The 16200-nt window shown below is 42.7% G+C and overlaps 1 protein-coding gene across 1 annotated transcript in view; it reads right to left on the reverse strand.

Moving 5' to 3' along the window:
* Positions 1-16200, reverse strand: part of PDE8B (phosphodiesterase 8B) — a 321825-nt gene that overhangs the window by 271130 nt on the left and 34495 nt on the right. The window lies entirely within an intron of this gene.

Genomic DNA, 16200 nt, shown 5'->3' on the forward strand with positions numbered 1-16200 from the left:
GCCTGAATTCTGGGAGACCTATTTTAGAAGACGTGTTTCTATAACCACAGAAGGTTTTTTTTTTCTTTACCAAAAGAAGCTCATGAGGAAATAGTGTTCTTCAAGAACTGTACCAGTCCCAGCCCAGGGCAGAATTGTGAAGCACAGGGAGTTTCCTTCCATCATTTTTTCTGCTTCTCCTCAACCTGAGCACTGAGCACCCAAATGCCACAGCTGGCTTCCAGAACCTTCTATGATAGTGTCTTGTCTATTTTCATACCATCCAAGCTCTTATCTTTCTTTTTTTTGAGGCAGTCTCACTTGCCATCCCGGCTCACTGCAACCTCCACCTCCTGGGTTCAAGTGATTCTCCTGCCTCAGCCACCCAAGTAGCTGGATTATAGGCATGCACCACCACGTTTGGCTAAGTTTTGTATTTTTAGTAGAGACAGGGTTTTGCCATGTTGGCCAGGCTGGTCTTGAACTCCTGACCTCAAGCAATCCACTTGTCTTGGCCTCCCAAAGTGCTGGGATTACGGAGTGAGTCACCATGCCTGACCAAGCTCTTATCTTTCTTATTCCTCAAAACTCACCCTTCCTATAATCCTTCCAAGATCTATCTGCTAGATGGATATGGTTTAGCCCATGAGGTACAAGGGAAATTTTATGCCAGCAGGGAGAAGGATTTTTGTTTTGTTGTTGTTGTTGCTGTTGCAGTTGTTGGTTAGAGAAGCCGTATTATCTGCCTTAGATCTATTTTAGGGCACTGATCATGGCAGGGGAGAAGATGAAATAGGCAGGAGCCTTGTACGTGCATAGAGGTTAGATGTTCCGCCCACACATTCAGCATTTTCTTCTTTTCCTTTGGACCCAGTGCTATGCTGGAGCTGTCCTATACGGGTTCATGAGAGCTAAGTGTGAAAATTTCAGGAATTTTGCAAGGTGGTTGTGAGACACTATCATTTTTAAAAATTAAATCATAGAGGCAAGCAATTAAATACATTATATTTAAAACAAAAGTAATCAATACTTAAACCCCATCACTTCCTAATTATTTTATTACGCTTTCTCTTACCCGTGCACTTGAAGATATTTGTCTCCAAGATTTGTACGGTGGGACTATTATATGTCGTGTGTGACTGCACATCTCTTTCCAACTCCACGTTCAGTGATATCACACTGGTAGCTTGAACTCGGACATGGTGGGAGCATTTACACCAGAGAATTTGGCAAACACTGTAAATCAGGGCTTTATTTAGTACTCTTTCTCCCACCAAGGAAGTTAAGCATTTGTCAGTATACCACTATTTTGACCTCTTGTGGGCCCAGGAGACTGGCTTGTAGTCAGTTACAAGTGCCAATATCAAACCTCATGAATGTGGCGAGAGAGAGGCAGATATCCCCAAAGCTCTCCCTCTTCCTTCCCAGAGCCACTTTGCCTGGGTAATTTCTGACCCCCACAAGGCACTCTTGCTGTGTCCCTTCCCCACCGCAAAGACACATATACATATATGTTCCCCTCACCACACACATATACAAATGCTCCCATAGACAATAGTCTCTGTCCCTTGTGAATCCTGTTAACTCCAAAGCAAGTCTGGGAAATCCGAGAGTCTGCCGGAGTCGGGGTTGGGTCCTGAAGCAGGGCAAATGGGTTGTTTTGGATATGAAGCTATTGTTCATACCATCTCTTATCACCATTTGGTCCTACAAGGTGAGAGAAGAGTGGTTCTGTAGATATTTTCTTGACAGACACATGCTGAACGAGTTGGGTAAAGGGCTGAGCAAGTAGGAGTAAACCTATAGCTTTGACCTCTGCTTTCGAAAACACTTGGCTTTTTTTCCTTCTGCAGAGTGACTGGGTCAAAAGGAATCATCCTTAAAAGAATTCTTAGTGTATTATATTTTATAAAACCCCATCACATTTATTAGTGCATACAATTTTCAGAATAACACCCAGAGATAGGCACAACACACACATTACTATCCCCGTGATGAATGAAAGAAGCCCCCAATTCAGAAGCTACCTAATCTACCATTGCCCTCTTGGCTAGTTTGTGAAAGAACGGGGATTAGGTTCCACAACGCCAGTTGGTTTTTAAACATGCCATGCCTTACAAGGGCAGGAAGCATGCAATGCCAATTCTTTAAACCAGAAGTCAACCGACTTAACCCCTGTGCTCTTCACTCTTTTCTTCCTCCAAGGACTCTCATGTTAGTTAGCTTGGCGCTCAATTCCATAGCACTGAGCTATTTAGAGTTTCATCCTGGCCATGTACACCATTTATTTACCAGGAAGTAAGATTAGAGGTTGGCCTTCAGTGTCCTTAACGGGGACATCAGAGTACAAAGAAGAAGACAGCAAGGCCATGGGATCACAAGGCCACGTTTCACTCATCAGTGGGGAAAGCTAGAAACAGTGAAGCAGCTCTGCTTGAAAAGAACATGGAGTTCTTAAACTGGACTCCACATACCATCAACTCCTAAACATTTTTTATGAGACTTTACTTTCTAATTTCTAACTAAAAGACTGGATGACATGAAGCCTTATTAATTTGCTGGCCAATTGGGCAGAGACTATGAAAAGGGGGAAGGGGAGTGGCCAGTTTTTGCAAAACAGCTGCTGACCCAGTCCTTGGGCCAGACCCAAAGAACTGGGGAAAAGAAACTCCTTATTATAACCCTGTAATGAGGGTTTTTGTTTTATAAGCTGTGATGGGAAAAAAATTGTACCAAACTGTTCACAGTGGTTATTTGATGGGAAATAAAGATTTTTTTAAAGTCCTACTACCACCAAAGGATTTTCAGTAGATAACCACCTTTTTACAGTCTTTGTTATACTTTCAGAAGCACAATAACACCTTAAATGTATAAAGCATGTCAACCTTTGCAAAGTGTTCTTGTCTATTACTTCAACTGAGTCATGAGAACACCATATATAAGAATCCTACCCTTAAATAAATGAAAGCAAAATCTTTCGAAAGACCAAAGAAATATGGAGGGAGACATTCCTCAGAGAGGGCAGAGATGACCATGCAAGCCATTTCTCCAACTCCCTCTCATCCTATATTGCTGTGTTCCCCAAAGGTCCTCATAATTTTATTTCTGACCCTCATTTCTATCACAAAATTGAATTCAGAAGGTACTGTTTGTCCTTTCTTTTGGCATTTATACGCCTGCCTCATGGGTAAAATCAATGGCAAATGGCTACTTTGAGAAATAAGACACAAATCATTTTAGTGTAGCTTTCCCAAGAGTAAAATTAGTGCTCCCTTTTAACCTGTCTTCTGCATTTGAAGTCCAGTATATTTAGTCGTTAAGTCTGGTTAAAACAAATATGGGAACCAATTGTTTGTTTAATTAGTCAATTACTACTAAAAACTATTGTGAATAGTTAATAATTCTTTGGGGGCCACCTACAGACTTGTACTCTGGGAAAGGCAATTTACAAATTAGATCTTTGCAATTTGCAAAAGTGGCTCATTTTCTCTCAACCCATTGGTAAATCAGGGCCACTGATTATTGGATTGTGATAGGCAAGCTTGTCATTAATTTTAATACCACTATTTCTGCATTCTCTCACTAAGTTAACATGATTTCAATATTAAAATGAAGAATATGCTCATTAACCCAAACATAACATCAAGATGATTTGGCCAAAAATCAACTGGTTATATGTGTGCAGGTCTATTTCTGGTCTACTTTGTTCCATTTATCTATGTATCTATTTTTCACTAGTACCACATTGACTTAATTATTACAGCTTTATTCTAAGTCTTGAAATCAGTGTGAGTGATCCAACCTTGTTCTTCTTTTTCAACTTCTTTTTTCTATTAATTCTAGGTGCTTTTTACTTCAATATAAATTTTCAAGCCAGCTTGCCAATTTCTACAAAATAGCCTGCAGGGGTTTTGATTGGGAGTGGTCAAATCTACAGATGAACTTAGGGGAAACTGACATCTTATCAACATTAAATTTAATACAAGGACATTATTTATTCCTTCATTGATATACATATTTTAATTTCTCTCGGTAGTATTTTATCAATCTCTAGTGTATAAGGCTTAGATTTATTTTATTTAAATTTATCCCTAAGTAGTTTAGATTTTTAATGATATAATCATTTAAAAATTTTTACTTTCTAATTTCTTGTTGCTGATACATAGAAAAACAATTGATTCTCGTACATTGGCCTTGTATCCTCCAAACTTGCTAAATTTACTTATTAGTTCCAGGAGAGTTTATTTATTTATTTTGGGGGAGTGTACTACATACATGATTATATTTTCCTCAGATAAAAATATCTTGAAACTAAAAAAAAAAAGAAAAAAGAAAAAAATGATCAAAACCTTTGAAAGGACACCTAACAAATGAAGAGCTAAAAATAACCAATAAGCACATAAAAAGGTGTTTAACAATATTAGTCATCAGGGAAGGCAAATTAAACTGACAAGAAAGTACCCAAAAAAAGTCTCCATTAGAATAGCTAATATTAAAGAGACTATAGGACTAAGTGCTATAGAGATTTGGAGCAACTGAAATGCTCATCGATGTTGGTGGGAGCACAAAATGATAGAATTTCTTTTAAGAGTTTGCCAGTGTCTTCTAAAATTATATAGATGCTTATGTGTATATGTATACATACATATTTATGTATGACCTGGCAATTCTGCTTCTAGATATTTACCCAAGAGAAATGAAAACATACGTCCACAAAAGGATTTGTACTCAAATGTCCGTATCAGCCTTACTCATGAGACCAAAACTGAAAAATCTCCTGTTGTTCATCAATAGGTGAATGGAGAAACAAGTTGTGGAATGCTCATACAATGGAAAACTATACAACAATGAAAAGGAACATATTACTGATACAACAGCATGGATGAGTCTCAAAAATATCATGCTTTGTGGAAAAGTATGCATTATATGATTTCATTTATATGAAGCCTAAGAATAGGAAAAAATTAACCTAAAATTATGGAAATTAGATCCAAATAAAATGGCACAAGAGAAGTTTTGGAGGTGACGGAAATATTCTATCTTGCTTATGGTCATGGTTACGTTCATATATGTTTATCAAAACGCACTGAATTATATACTTTAAATGGATGCATTTTATTATATGTAAATTATATAAATTACACTGCAATTACATTGAAAAAATTCATACTAAACATCCAAAGAAAATGAGAAACCGAGAAGATTTGCAACACATAAGGCAGATAATTTTGTAATATGCAAAGAACTCTTAAAAAAACAATAAAAGTTCAGGCATAGTGGCTCATGCCTCTAATCCTAACACTTTGGTAGGCTGAGGTGATAGGAGTTAAGACTAGGAGTTTGAGAACAGCCTGGGCAACATAGGGAGACCCCAGTCTCTATAAAAAATTAGAAAAGTATCCAGGCATGGTGGTCCACTTCTGTAGTCCCAGCTACTTGGGAGGCTAAGGTGGGAGGATCACTTGAGCCCAAGAGGTTGAGGCTGCACTGAGCAATAATCACACCACTGCACTCAGCCTGGGCAACAGAGCGAGACGCTGTCTCAAAACTAAACTAGAAGAAAAAGGTGTACATACCAATAAATAATTGCAAAACACACAAAGGAGTAATTCCTAAAAGAAGAAATATAAACAGACAATAAATATGGAAAAGACTCCAACTCTTTAGCCATCAAGGAAACACAAATTAGTATAATGACAACATACAGTTGGCCCTTGAACAACATGGGCTTGGACCTCATAGTTCCACCTATATGTTGATTTTTTTTTTTTCAATCAAACACAGATTGAAAACACAGTATTCATGGGATACAAAACCTATAAGGGCCAACCTTTCCTGTCTGTGGGTTCTGCAGGGTGGACTGTGGGATATGAGTGTGTGGGGATTTTGGTATAGCAGGCATCCTGGAACCAATCCCCAATGCACACTGAGAGATGATTATAATTTATTATTTATCAAATTGATTTTTTTTAAATTTAAACACCTGGTCTTGGTGTTTTGGGAGGGCAAAGAGAAAAGGGTACTTTCAGATCTTTAGTAGGAATGTAAATTGGTACAATCTTCTTGGAAGAAAACTTGTCAGTATATATGCAGACTCCTTTTGCTTTCACAGGATGCCTAGATGTAGTGGCTAGGGGCAGGCATGCCTGTGTTCTCTCTTCAAATCACCTCAGGTGCAAAGATCCATAGGTTTATGCCTCTGTGATGTATTTATATTCCAGAAAGCAAAATATAACCTTAACTTTAAATCTAACCATTATGTGCTTCTGTCCTGGGAAGTAAAATTTAATCTTAATTAGGGTAAAGCAGTCTAGCACTGAGAAGGCCCCAAATCTCCAAAGCGACCAGCCATCAGCAGAGAGTCTCTGAATATGGACCCTTTAAAAGACCAAAGGAGACCAACCCTTCATATCCTAGGTGGGTTCCAGGCTATATCCTGAACAACTGCAACACATTAGCCAGTGTGGGCTCACATGCAGCCCTGCCATTGTTAAGTGGTGCTCTCCTGGAGCTCAAGACTAGCATGGCTGGAGAGCAGGGGCTTACCTATAGTGGTCAGGGTTCTCTTAGAGGGACAGAACTCATAGGATATATAGAAACCCACCAATCCCCAACCCAAATATGTATATATATAAAGGGGAGCTTATTAAGTATTAACTTACATAATCACAAGATCCCACAATAGGCTATCTGCAAGCTGAGGAGCAAGGAGAGTCAATCCAAGTCCCAAAACTGAAGAACTTGGAGTCTGGTGTTCAAAGGCAGGAAGCATCCAGCACGGGAGAAAGATGTAGGCTGAGAGGCTAGGTCCGTCTCTCATTTTCACGTTTTTCTGCCTACTTAATATTTGCTGGCAACTAATTAAATTGTGCCCACCAGATTAAGGGTGGATCTGCCTTCCCCAGCCCACTGACTCAAATGTTAATCTCTTTTGGCAACACCATCACAGGCACACCCAGTAGCAATAGTTGTATCCTTCAATCCAATTAAGTTGACACTCAGTATTAACCATCACGCTACCTATTCACCAGGCTTAGCTCAATCGCTATGGCCAGGAGGATGGAGTAGTCTGATTGGCAGCTGGGTTATATTCTTTCTCCTATGGTGGAGGGCGACATATTCCAACAAGTCCCATTTAGACAACAGAGTAGGGCAGAAGTCCCCACAAGGGAAGGAATGATGGACATGCTTAAAAGATACAGATGTTACCATAGGAGGCAAGTAGGCATTCTCTTACCTGCACGTTCAGGCTCCCCGACTCCCTCCTGGAGTCACCGGGCCATTTCCCTGTGTTACCTAAGGAGTATAGCATCAAGTAAATACACTTGATGTTGAGTCTCATGTGTTGCTTGTCATTCTATTATACCCAAGAACTGGAAGAGATGGTCCCTCTTTCTCAGGTGTAGTGGGATCTGTCCTCCCTGCTGTGGGATCACAGGGGAGAAGAAAGACTGGGGACAAGCCACACACAAGGGAAAACCTGGAGTCCTGGAAGGAGCTTGTTTCAGCCTAGGAACGTGCATGTGTGAAATGAGTCAGCTGCAGGTGGTTATGCAAAGTTGGTAGAAGGTATTCCACCCACGGCTGCCCACCCAGGCTCCATCCACACAGCTCCATAGTCAACCAGATGTCCTTCTCCAGTTTATACAAATCTCTCCCTTCTTTAATTTCCTGCTGCAATTTGCACTGGCCTACCAATGACCTCCCAGTTGTTCTTGCCTTGTTTTAGAAGAATTCAGCACGTCTCCTTAACTAGCAGGAAAGCCACAGGTGAAATCCTACCTACTTCCTTTAGCCTCCCTTGATTACCTAGGATTGAAGTACGTACCCTCAGGTTGAGTGTCAGCTGCCTTCCGGCTGAAGCACCTCCCTTGATCACCAGCCTAGGATGATCTCCCTTTCCCCTTATCCCTACCGTTTATGCTGGCAGTCATCATTCTGCTTGGTGGCAGCTTTTCACTTGTTGATTTGAATCACTACATATTTTTAGCATCGAAATTTATTCTTTGTGCATTCACACCTTCTCTCCCCACACGTTGCCTTCCATTTCTTTATATCCAGCTACATACAGCACCCAGTGCCGGGCAATCTAGCCCAGTGGCTCAGAACCCGGGCTTGAGTCATTCACCTGAGTATGAATTCCAGCTCTGCCACTTACTAGCTGCATAACCCAGGACAAGTTATCAGCCTCTATCTGTCTTCTTTGACTATAAAATGAGGATAAAAGTAGCCCCTTCACTGGGCAGCTGCAAGGATGGAGACAAATGAGTGGCAAGTGTCCCACACAGGGCCAGCTATGAGTGTATAAGTGTCTCTAAATACCCACTGAGTGAATGGCCCTGAGAGAGGAGGGGCAGTCAGTAACTAGAGAGAGGGCTGCTCTAGAGCAGGGCTGGGAAGCCAGAGCACCAGTGGTGGGCACGCTGTCCTCAATGGGGAGGCAGAAACCTGGGCAACAGACTCCATGGGACAAGTTAGACTTCTGGTTAAGGGAAAGAAATGTGGGGAACTGAGGCTTCATAATACAAATTAAGGTATTAGAATATTATTAATTCATTCAGAAAGCATTTATTGACCACCATTGTATGCCAGGAAATAAGATATTTTTTCCTTTGATATAGTTAAGACAATAATAGCTAGAGCGTGCCCTCTATCCATTTCTACCCGTGTTTGAGGCTCATGACTTCTAGCCTGAAACGCTGTGACTGTCTCTTAACTAGCCTTCACAGCCACCCTGATGTTTTCTTTGCTAATGTATACAGAGCAGAGCTGGCCAAGTGAGTTTTCTAAAATACCTGAACAATGTATTTCCTTTCTAATCTTTTAGTGGCTCTCCACTGCTGGGATGTCTGTCCCTTCTGGGTCCCCCCCACTCCAGTGTTTCATACTTCCAAGTATATTTTAGACACAATCTCCCCTGTATCTCAACCTAGCAAATTTCTTCTTATTCTTTAAGAACCAGTTCATGTATGTGTTACCCTGGGAAGCCTTTCATATCCATCAGAGCCACCCCCTGTATTTAAATAGAGTGAATTTAATGCATGGGATTGATTTTCCAGAAGGTAGAAACGGAACCACCAACCTAGAGACAGTGAGGCGAACGGTTTTTTAGCACCAGCAAGAAACTGTCACTGCCCAGAGGCTGGAGGGGTGACTGAAGGAAGTCACTAGAGCTCAGAAGCCATGATCGCCCTGCTGAAGCTGGACCCCAGTGGACCTGGCTAGTGGGAAGTGGAGTCAGGGAGAGACCATGTGCTTTGAAGATTTAGAAGATGCCACTCAAGGCAGAGGAAGGGGAGAGCTACCCTGACTTTCCCCTTCTCCCACCCTCCAGCCTGCTCCAGCACCTCCCACAGCTGAAACAGCCAGAAACCAGCTGACACTGAACCTGAAGGGGTGGCTACACTACATCCCTTACCCCCCACCCAATTCCTGCCTCCCCAACACCCCAGAAAGTGAGCAAACAGAGGAATAGTGAGGGGCAGAGCTCCTTCCTTGCCTGCCTCCCCTATAGTGATAGCCACCCTCTCTTCTCTGCTCTCACTGTGATCCTGGTTTCTTTATAGCACTGATTCCATTGGGCTGTGATCTCTCTGTTTACAAGCCTGTTCCTTACTGGATTGTGGAGTTCCACAGGGTGAGACAATGGCCTTATTCATCTTGGTATCCTCAGCTCCAGGCGTAATTTACAGTAGGTAATAGGCATTTAATCATCCTTGGGTATCTAATGAAAGGAAATTCCTGGGGTCACCTCTAGCTAGCTCTCCTTTTCCATCTCCTTTTTCCATCTACCTACCTTGACACTCTGAACTCTCCTGAGCACTGAAGAATAAACAAGAAGGAGCTTGGAGTTCATTCACCTGTCTGAGTCTGCAATCCATGGCCTTGTATTTAAATTCTCCCAACAACAAATCGCAATAGTTAATTATACTCAGAGCACCATTAACCTATCAACCTTCTACCTTCCCATAGCTACATGAAAATTATCCATGGAAATTCCCCTGAATCTCAAAATATCTTCCCTCTACCACCCAAGACGTTTGTGGGCCACCTCTCTCTGCCGTCAATCAGTGTGTGCTCAGGGTAAACAAGCTAATTTTAAAATCAGCTTAAGCAAAACATCATTAGGAAGATAAATTAGCTACCCCCCAAATTGCATAATGAATGCCCAAGCAGAATTTATTTTTATTATCTACCATGTTTATTACCTATATAACATTTTCTCTTCCATCATTGCAGATGATACTTGGCTGACAGCAGAGAGAAATACCACAGGACTTAACTTCCGGCCTTGAAAATCTATACAATAATTACCCGAGGAAAAAGTCTGGCTTTTGTTTTTCTTTCCTTGAATTTGTAACACCAGCCTAGTGTCATAGCAAGAGGGTACAGAGAAAAATACCCCTGTTACTAGAGTCAACCAGGGTTCAACTCTTGGTTTTGATTTACTGCTGTACCATCATCAGCACCTTAAGTAACCTCTGAGAAAGCAGTTTCTCCACACGTAAAATGAGGATGATGACAGCGCCTACCTCAATGATGACGAGAGTCAACACATGCTTACTCCATGGTTCTAAACACTTCACATGAATTCATTCCTTTCATCTTTACCACAGTCTCAGGAAATACACACTATTATTCTTTGCACATAAGGAAATAAACAGAGAGAGATTAACTAACTTGCCCAAAAGGATATTGTAAAAATTGGGTGTAGTAACTGATCTTTACGGAAACTAGCCTTTTAACAAAGCTCCCTGGTCAAGAGGCCCGGATCCTTCACTCCTAGCTCTGCACTTCCTGCTGTCTGTTTTAGTTTCCCCCTGTGTGAAATGTCAGACTGAGCAGCTGCCAATCGGTGGCCTACGGGCTGGACCTGCCTGCAGCTGCAGTGTGTTGCATTGCGTAGTGTTTACATTTTAAAAAGCAGTTGCTGTGTTAAAAATCAGATTTCCCTCTATTTCTCTCTCTCTCTCATTCCTCTCCACACATACTCGTGGGTGAACAGTGTGGGCACAGGCATAGAGAGAAAAAGAGAGAGAGATGAGAAAGAGAGAGAGGGAGATTTCAAGCTTTTCCTGAAAACAGGCCCATCTAGCCACATGGGCTCTTCTTCCCACAAGCAACATTCACCTCAAACTGAGCCGAGGCCACCTCCTTTTACAAGAGGCAAATATGCCCCAATTTGCCCTAGTCCCCATTTCTCACATTGTGCAGACATTTAAGTCTGCAACCTCCAGACTCAATAATCACTAAGGTCTCTCCCTGCCACCACGCAGAGTCCGTGATTCTTTGGCAGCTTGACAGAGTTTCCCAGAGGAAGAATCCACTGCAGGGCACCATAGATTTTTGCCGGATGTTTCTGTTGCATAGGGTGACCAGTGCATCCCAGTTTAACTGGGACTTTCCCCTTTTCAGATGGAAAGTCCTGCACCCCAGGAAATGCCTCAGTCCCAGGCACACCAGGTGAGTTGACCTATATGTCATGTCACAAGGTGACCTCTAAGGTGGCCCCTCCCATCTGGGAGATGATGATGCTATTCTGCATCCTAGTAGTCCTGAGTCTCACTGGGCAACTCCTGTGGTACAGGGATGGTATGCCTAGCATCCGCCCCACCACACAGTACATATGCAGTTTCATGGCCGGTTCTCCTGATGGGACTCTGCATGATCTTACGTAGGTCACTCAGTCTCTGGCCTCGCTGCCCTGCCATTCATTCATGCAACAAATATTTATTAAATGCCTTCCCTATGCCAAGCACCATTCTAGGCACTGAGGATACAGCAGTGAATGAGCAAGCACAAAGTATTTGCCCTTAAAGAACTTACATCTAGAAAAGGAAAGGCAGTAAAACAAGCTAATAATATCTGATAGCATTTCAGATGGTGATAATCCCATAAAGAAACCATCAGCCACATGAGAAAAGCAGTCAACATGGCCACATGCCCATCAGCAATTTGGGCGAGAGACAAAAAGTACCAGAAACAAGTCAGAATATCACTTGGCCTCCCATTTTGAACAATATGAAATTCTTTGGGGTTTTGTAACTCAAGGGATATATGTAACAATTTTTCAATTATGAAATGTTTCTTCCTTAGTGAAAAAAGCTTCATGGCTACAATCCATATCAATATCAAATGTGGTTCTTACACAGATGGGTTAGAAATTTATCAAGTCATATCCACCCAAACAATAGCACAGGATTGAGAGGCCAAGCTTATTAGCAAATCAGACAACATTTTTTTTAAAACTACAGCTGGGCCAGGCGTGGTGGCTCACGCTTGTAATCCCAGCACTTTGGGGGGCTAAGCGGTGTGGAACACTTGAGGTCAGGAGTTAAAGACTAGCCTGGCCAACATGGTGAAACCCCGCCTCTACTAAAAATATGAAAATTAGCCTGGCATGGTGGCAGGCACCTGTAATCCCAGCCACTCAGAGGCTGAGGCAGGAGAATCACTTGAACCTGGGAGGTGGAGGTTGCAGTAAGCCGAGATCGCATGGCTGCACTCCAGCCTAGACAACAGAGCGAGGCTCAGTCTAAAAAGAAAAAAGTACAGCTGGAGCCAGGGGCCCACATGCTAAAGCCAGGAGGAGAAAAGTAAATAAGTAAACAAACTGTCCAATACCTGCCCCCAGCCCTCCCCCGAGAAACTGTACTGCTTCAATGAAGGAAGTGACCACTTTATAACAAATTAAGTAAAAGACACCATTACAGTATGACATTCATTCATTACACAAATAGGAATTGAGCGCTTGCTATGTGCCAAAACTGTTATCATAAATAATGAAAGAAGGTGATACATGGGAAGTTCAGTATTTTTTACTTTTTTTTTTTTTTTTTTTTTCAGACGGAGTTTCACTCATGTTACCCAGGCTGGAGTGCAATGGCGCGATCTCGGCTCGCTGCAACCTCTGCCTCCTGGGTTCAGGCAATTCTCCTGCCTCAGCCTCCTGAGTAGCTGGGATTACAGGCACGCGCCACCATGCCCAGCTAATTTTTTGTATTTTTAGTAGAGACAGGGTTTCACCATGTTGACCAGGATGGTCTCGATCTCTTGACCTCGTGATCCACCCGCCTCGGCCTCCCAAAGTGCTGGGATTACAGGCTTGAGCACCGCGCCCGGCCTATTTTTTACTTTTTTGATTATAAAACAATAAATTGTATTTTATAATTCTTAAGCTTAAAAGGTAATAAAAGCCCTCTGTTAAGCCAGGGTTTCTCCACCTTGGCACCTTGACATTTGGGGTGGGCAATGCTTTGCCATGAGAGGCTGTCCTGTGCTTTGTAGGATGTTCAGCAGCATCCCTGGCATCCACTCACCAGATGCCCACAGCACCACCTCCTCTATACCCCTTCCAAGCCATTACCATCAAAAATCCCTCCAACTTTTGCAAATATTCCCTGGGAGGTGAATCAACTCTGGTTGAGAACTGTAGCTTTAAGCAATTCATTTTCTCCCTCAGTTGGGACTCAGAAGTGTAGGCACTTGGAGAGGCTCCCTTCTTCCTCTATGCAAATAAGCAGGAGAGTCTCTCCTGGAAAAACCCTTACATTCCCCTTCCCATCCTTAATGCTAATAGCCCTCTCAAGAAAAGCAGTGCTCTCCTAGGTCTGGCTCTGGAGGTGAGGCTGAGGGCAGGGTTGGGTGGGCAGGCTCAGGCTCCGTGAAGGGGATCAGCTAGCGTCTGGAGCTTACATGGTGAGTGCGTCACGCTGCCCATCCAGGCCATGCCCCAGACCTGCATTCCTCCAAATGAGGAATGTGTGAACCCTGAAAGATCTAAAGCTAAGCTTTGTTAATAATGCTGGAGAAAAAGCTGCTTCTGTATGGGGCTTACCTACCCGTAAGTCCAACAGTCTGTGGCTTTTCTAAGCCAGGTGGATTAAAACTATGCTCCGTCCTTCTTGAGCATTGTAGCAAGTGAGTCTCCAAAGCTGGGAGCAGGGGATGCCTGCCTGGCCACTCCCTGCCATAAGGACTTTACAAAGAGTCCATTGTGCACAACATAATCTAAGACAGAATCAATGCACCCGCCTGGGCCGCTTACCCCCAGCTTTGGCCGGTTATTCGGGAACAAACACTAGTTGCCTAGAAGTAAACATTTTCAGTCAATAAAAAATGCCACTGTGGGGCCGAGCGTGGTGGCTCACGCCTGTAATCCAAGCACTTTGGAGGCCAAGGCGGGTGGATCATCTAAGGTCGGGAGTTCAAGACCAGACTGACCAACATGGTGAAACCCCATCTTAAAAAAAAAAAAAATGCCACTGTGAACTCAAGACAGGCACAGCATTTGTAGATACCTAGAACCTGGGTCCTGGCTGCTTGGAACAAAGAGATAATCTGCATCAGGTTTTCTAGTAACTCAGGCTCAGTGGTCTCCAGTCATAGAAAAGAGAGGTCAAGAGGATCTGAATTCCACTTGCATTCACTCCTTTAATAAATATCCATTGAGTCCCTATTGTACGCCCGGCATTGGGCTCTACCCCTGGGAAGAATTTAATTTTAGATGGACTCTTTCAGGATTCATACTTTCAGAAGCTTCCAGAGCCTGACAGTAACCTAAATGGAAGAGGGGGAGCACTGCTTATGCCCATCTGAAGGGGCCCTCTCCTCAGCTTCAGTGACTTATTGCCATAATGGTCTTCAAGCCCAGCTGAAAACAGAATTTTTACGTGAAATCTTTTGTTTTGTTTTGTTTTGTTTTGAGACAGAGCCTTGCTGGAGTGCAGAGGTACAATCTTGGCTCACTGCAACCTCTGTCTCCAAGGTTCAAGCAATTCTCCTGCCTCAGCCTCTTGAGTAGCTGGTATTACAAGCATGTGCCACCATGCCTGGCTAATTTTTTTGTATTTTTAGTAGAGATGTGGTTTCGCCATGTTGGCCAGGCTGGTCTCAAACTCCTGACCTCATGACCTGCCTGCCCCAGCCTCCCAAAGTGCTGGGATTACAGGCATGAGCCACGGTGCCTGGCCAAAATCTTTTAATTTTTAACGATAGGCTAAAATTTTAAAAGAAAAACAAAACTAACTGCCCTGCATGGATAAAAGCAAACCAGTCCCCAAGCCTTTAAAGGATAACCTTTGCTTTAGACACAGTGGGGAGTGGTGGTGAACTGAGGTGCCTGGAAGGAGCGAGAAGGGTATATCTTTTCTACCCCTTGCTTGCTTCGTGATCTTGGACAAGTTATCTAACCTCTCTGGGCCTTATTTTCCTCATGCATAAAATGAGCATGATAAAGCATATTGTAGATTTCAATAAAAGAATATGTGCACACACCTGATCCATACTAACTCAATAAATGTGAGCTATGATTTTTGCTGCCATCAGCTCCACTCTTCTAGGAACCTATTTTATAACATCTTTGACTGTTGAACATTCAACCACTGCTTGTGTGCCTCCTGAGGCAGGAAGCTTATGGCTTCTTAGGGAATACTAGTGGTATAAAAATCCCCAAGTCTCAATGGCTTAATCTAATATATGTTTATTTATTGCCCATGCCCCAGTTCACTGTGGTCAACAGTGCTCTGTTCCACCCAATGCTCAGTGGATCTGTACCCTCTCTCGGCTGGCTCTGTCATCCCCCAGGACCTTCCCAGAATTCTCTGCTGAGTTATCTGCTTTCAGCTAGCTGAGAAGGGGGGAGAGAGTGGGGTGGGGAGAGAAAGAGAGAGAGAGAAAAAACGAATGAATGAATGAATGAATGAATGAATGAATGAATGAATGAATCAGGAGCATTACATATCACATCTGCACATTCCCATTTGCCAGAACCCTGTTACATCGCCCCAACCTACTTATAAAGGAGGCTAGGACATGACGTGTTCCTATGTGTCCAGAAACAGAACAGAGAAAACAGCATTGGTGAACATCTAGACAATCTCTGCCACACTCTGCATTCATATAAACACAATTCTATGGATTTAGAATATCAACCTGCTGGCCTCTGTTTTGCTCTTCAAAGCAACACACACAATAGCAAGACATAGGTTAGGGGGCAGACAGGCTTGGATTTGAATCTTAGTTCCAATATTTGCTAGCTTTGGACTTTGGCAAATTCCTTAAACAACTGTGCCTCAGTTTTCTCATTTGAAAAATAAGGGTAGTTCAACTTGCCTCACTGGATTGTTATAAGGGTGGAATAAACACTGCGTAGTAGCTAGTATGTAACCTGTAAGGTACTCAGTTAATACAAGTGTCTCCTCTGGTCCTCTTATACCTGAC

This window comes from Sapajus apella, unplaced genomic scaffold, assembly GCF_009761245.1.
Source record: "Sapajus apella isolate SASKATOON/1434 unplaced genomic scaffold, GSC_monkey_1.0 scaffold1, whole genome shotgun sequence".
NCBI classification, from domain to species: Eukaryota; Metazoa; Chordata; class Mammalia; order Primates; family Cebidae; genus Sapajus; species Sapajus apella.